At 36.6% G+C, this 5,518-nt stretch overlaps 1 pseudogene; it reads right to left on the bottom strand.

Annotated features, from left to right (window-relative positions):
- The window catches only part of LOC107588259 (myosin light chain kinase, smooth muscle-like), a 103,007-nt pseudogene that overhangs the window by 47,299 nt on the left and 50,190 nt on the right, over positions 1–5,518 (bottom strand).

The raw sequence follows: 5,518 nt of genomic DNA, 5'->3' as shown, positions 1-5,518 counted from the left end.
ACATAAATTAATTTTATTACATTTGGATTTGGATGCATGTTTAGATATTATCAATGGCTACTTTTTTGTCTTTATCTGTTTTTTGTTAAAAAATTGTGTTGTTGTTTCTTGAAACATTGATTTAAAGTGTCAGTTATTGCATTATTATTTCGGTCAAACCCTTTGTTACCCCAAACTACATATAAAAGCTTTATCAGTGGCATAAAAGTGACCAATGCAGCTACTTAATCCTTTGCTACTCATTAAGGTGTGAACGTCCCCTTTAAATAACGTGACGCTCTGCCCTCTATGACGCTGCTCCCATTAAGCACTGTTGGAAGTGAATGCATTGATTCAGCATTTTGACACCTCCGTAAGGATGCATTTAACTCGACAAAGCGATCTAATGAAGGATGTATTGATCTCGTGAATTAGCGAATTTTACTATACAAATATTTTTTAATTGGATGTTAAAGTTTATACGGGAATATTACATGACACGCTGAACATTTAACAATGCATTGGCGCAAAAAACGCACACCTTTTGGACAAATCTCGCAACATGATTTATCAAGTGCCACAAATACTGACTAAACAAAATATTGATTTTGTGCACTTTATTTACTGTACCAATATTTTAAATTGGCCTTTGAACTTTATTGCATGGCAAAAAAAAGTGTTACCTTGCCAAAGCACTGACAGAGCCCACTGATCTAATGGCGTTGTTGAGCGCTCCAAAATCAAACTTTGCATGCAACAATCAGGCAGCACTTGACAGCACTCTGATCTAGTGGCATACAGGCATCGTCAGATTGACAGTACTCTCGCCCAATAATATTGGGGGATCCAGTGGGGGTGGCAGTCATATTTCAGGGTGACCGTGCCACTCTTTATCACAACCCTGCTAAAAGTGCCAGTACGTGCGCTCACTGGCGCCTCTTCAGCTCGTGGCGCCCTAGGCGACCGCCTAGCTCGCCTATGCCTAGAAACGGCCCTGCTCGTAGCATATGCGCTTCAATTTCATATTAAAACGCAAAAGATACCACGAGCATGCAATGTCGTCAGTTAAGTCATGAAGTTACCAAAAAGACAATTAAAGCTGCCTTAAATATGTGCATGCATGCAAGTATTTGTTATATATGAGTCAGATTTAAGAACATGTCTCTGAAATGCAGTGGTTTTCAAAACTGTCCTGGAGCAGCAGCACTGTCTCCCTCATCTAACACACCCGATTCGACTCGTCAGCTAGTAGAGACTACTAGTAGAGACTTTAAGACCTGAAGTGAGTCAGAAAAGGTAAAGAGTTGTGAGAAAATAGGTTGCGTGTCAGATCCGCATTATGTTCAGCAGCAGCAGCAGCTCTTAAAGCAGCCAAAACAACCTATTAACCCAGCTGCTGTGATGTCTGTTAATCAAAGAACAAAAGAAAAAAGAGAAAATCAATAACTTTTCTAGCTTTAAGGATTCATCTCTATTTAATGTGGCATAGTGAGAGGGTGTGTCATAGACAGTCACTCACAGCTTTTGTGAGTGAAGGAGAAAAGCTGGTGATGAGCTGGGAACAAAGTGACTGGCGTTCTCTTTTGTTAGAGTGTGTTGAGAGAAGCTGGAAGAGTTTTGCCTCTGTTATAAGTTTTGGAGTTGGGAGTTGATGATTAAAAATAAATTTGAGGCTTGATCTCAGCCTGGCCTCGGTTTGTGAAGCAACCCACACTTTGGTGATACCCTACCTCTCACAATGCTACATGAATTTAGGATTTAATGTCTGATAACTTTATTCAGTTTCTGCATATTTTCTACTTGCTGAAGGGCACAGGTAAATATGACATGTGGGTTTATGTGAATATATATATATTTATTATATATTATATATATAAATTAACTTAAATTAAAAGTTATTTTTTAATGTTAATATTGATAGCTCTCAATTATACTGTAATGTTGAATGGCTAGTCAATGGTTAAATATTAGAAAGAAAAATATCAGACATCAGCAATACTGGTATTAGTGATATTCACCTTCAGTCATAAAAAGATGCCATTAAACAAATATTGTCTTTATTTTGTTTCTATATTCATTTGAAGATTGAATGTGAAATTATTTCAATATAAAATAATATTTACTAACTCAATAAAGTGGCATCATATTTGGTGGTCATTTCATCGATCATTTCAAAGATTGAAAACTCAGATTGCAGACTAGAGTGAAACACTCTTAAAGTCATATAGGCCACACATGAGTAAAGTAAAAAGTAAAATTAAATAAATAAATAAATAATAATAATACAAAATTATATTTTGCATACAGAAAACTTTTTTACGATTATTAAGAACTTTGAAATTTGCCCACCAAGTTGATGGCAGTTATATGATTCATCGTGTAGATTGAAAGATTTTTGAAATATTTATCAGAAAAAAAACACTACAAAATACTACATTCTGTCTTGTCTTGTAAATTTGGTATTTTGTTAGTGCAAACTGTAATTGAAAGGACTAAATAAAAGCTCTTCACTTACGTTACTGTTTCAGTGTCTCCATCTGCAAAAGAACAACAGAATAAACTTTGAGAACTTCAGAATCTGAACTGTGAGCTATTTAGCTGAACTGGATAACATTAAGCCATTAATGAAAACCATATACTGTAGTTATTGCTTTGACATCTTTGGGACGTTCTGTTACCAAAGATGGATTATGGTCCAACAAGGACCCAAGGCACAAGTCTCAATTGATGGCCCTATTTTGTTGAAATTGTGAGATGGAGCTACTATCCAAACAAAGACGAGACATTGTTTTCAAAATATGAGGAATAAAGTTGCAACTGTGAGAAATAAAGCTGAAATAATGAGAATTAATTCTCCATTTACAAATTACTTTGCAAAAGAGGGCAACATGTGAAAAAAAGAGGGCCCTTGAGAAATAGCCCCACATCTTTATCTGTTTCTCTATCCATCTATCCTTCTGTGTTACCTTGAACAATAAGTTCGGCGGTTGCAGAGGCTTTCCCGGCACTGTTGGCCACCAGACAAGTGTACACACCAGCGTCCTCTGAGCACATGTGGCAAATCTCCAGGAAATGCATTCCTGACCTCTCAAACATGTTATAGTGATCAGACTGCTGGATCTTCTCTTCTGCCTGACAGAGGAAATGCAGGGAATGGATATATTATGGTTCAACCTGTGATTTGAGATATTCCTTAATAGAGTCTCACCTTATACCACTGCACCAGTGGCTGGGGTCGTCCCGTGATCTTGGCTGAGAATTTGCCACTCTGTCCCACTTTGAGATACAGGCGAGAAGGTTTAGTCACAAACTTTGGGGGGCTTTCACCCCAGATACTGGGTCTATTCTCTATTGCAGGGACACCCAGAGGTCCACTGGAGACAGAGAGAAAACGTATGTGACACTATTAATTCACAGGACTAAATGCAGGAATATAATTTATTACATTAATTAGCTGTTTCTGCTAAGTCTTTCTTGTAAAATTGGTAAATTATGTCTACAAAATGGCCAAAATGTTGATTAAATTGCAAAAAAAAAAAAGATTTCCTTTGCTTATCAAATTTTGGCAGATGTTTTTTGTTTTATTTTAACTTCCAGAATCCTACTATAGTAGGATTTTCCTCATATGGTGACAATAGAATATAGAAGTTAAAATCACACAATTTTCCAAATTAATTTTAGTGATAATGTCTTGTAGTAGTCAATGTTTTTTTTGCTTTAAATCAAATGTATTGTTGTGATTCATATATAAATATATCAGGCTAAACAGGGTATACTCATTACCAAAAGGATATGGTACATTGTGTATTTCATATTCATGCATGACATGTCCTTTTTCAGGCAGTATGTATCTCACCCTGCTCTGTTGGAGGAAGGAAGACTGTATTTTTTTCCTGCATTTCCTGTGTGGGATGGAAAAAGATAATCATGATACTCCAAATACAAAGTATACACTTATCCATAAACACACAGAATTCATTACACACATTAAAAGCAGATATTATTTCCCCTTGCCCTTCCCCTTCTTTCTCTATCTCTCCTTCCTTCATAAACATGGCTTGAGCTGCATGCTATTATCTGTTGCTAGTTGTATAGTTGCATATAGAACGGCTCCATATGTTTGTGTTTCTGTGAAGTATGCTGATGGAAGTTTATTAAGAATGTATTAGTCTGTAAAGCAGTACAGATGTAGTGCTGCATCTCTAAATGTGGACATGTTTACTGTAGGCAAAAAGAGTGTAAAATGAGAAATGCAGTATACACTATAATGTAAACTTTTGAGTATATGCACTGTAGGGTAAACTGCAAAGAAAACTGTATTAGAATAATGTACAGTTTAGTGTTTATCCTGTAGTATTTACAGGCTTTCTGCTGAAGTATGCAGTGTGGTGTAATTTGTGTTTCTTGTACTGAGATTATTCACGTCAATATAGGAATATGAACAGACAGTCTTTAGGAACATCTGTATTCAACTGTTACAATAAAATGTTAAAGGAACAGTTCATCCAAAAGTCTGTATAACTTTCTTTCTTCTGTGGAACTGTGGAATTGTTACAAAATGTCCAAGCTTCTCTTTGTCAAACAGTGAAAGAAAGTGATTTAAAAAGTCAAGCTCCAAGAAAAAAAATCCTCATAAAAGATCATACTGTACGTTTTGTGTAATAACACAAGACATAAGTGTTACATGTATGCTTTGTCTGTCTGTTGTAGCGTCTGGACCAATCAGACACACCATTTTTTATTTGATTTAACAAATCAATTATTCATTAGATTAACAAACATTCACAGATCCCTCACCCAATAAATATACTGGGGGCCAAAATGTCTGTGAACAGGGCCCCGGGACCCTGGTTACCATGGCAACCCTGACACCAGATACATTTACGATCTAATGTAATGCGAGAGTCTCCCCTCCCACTACAATGTCCATAGAAAATCCACAGTGCACAGTAGAAATTGACTTTTCTACTAATTAATTCATAGGGAAACATTTCTTTGAATGAACAGTGTATCCTTCAGGTCATGGTGTATGTTGTCTTTGATATTTTTAGACTATTTTATGCAGGCTTATAAACGAAACACTCACTCCTGTCAGCTTACATATATATATATAACCCTACCATGTTTAGTATCTATGAATTAGTATTCGGATGATCTAATTGAGAGTGTATATTGTATGTTTTTACCTAGCAACATATTAGTGTTCTAAGAATCTTTATTAGTTTGTGCATCCACACCCCAAGCGAATTACATTTGCAAATTACCATGCCCTCAAACAAAGGGTCGTAAAAATCCTCCAGCAATTGCCACCTCCCACTTGGAATTTCCGTCTCTCTCATTGGACAAGCCCATTTTGAGAGGCGGGAATCTTCTACAGCATAAAGGTCTCAAACTAGGGAGCCGCCCAGGAGTCGGTGGTTCGGTTAGATTCTAAGATGAAGACATGAGCTAGAACGCTTCTGCAATCCCCCCTAAGTTCGTGACAGGCTTCGGCCTCGACTTTTCCATTCATCAAGATTCTCTGACTCAAAACTGGTTC

The sequence above is a fragment of the Sinocyclocheilus grahami genome, unplaced genomic scaffold (assembly GCF_001515645.1).
Source record: "Sinocyclocheilus grahami isolate Dianchi unplaced genomic scaffold, SAMN03320097.WGS_v1.1 scaffold100.1, whole genome shotgun sequence".
Taxonomy (NCBI): domain Eukaryota; kingdom Metazoa; phylum Chordata; class Actinopteri; order Cypriniformes; family Cyprinidae; genus Sinocyclocheilus; species Sinocyclocheilus grahami.
The sequence above is the reverse complement of the archived record's forward strand: the minus strand, read 5'-3'. Positions and strand labels throughout refer to the sequence as shown.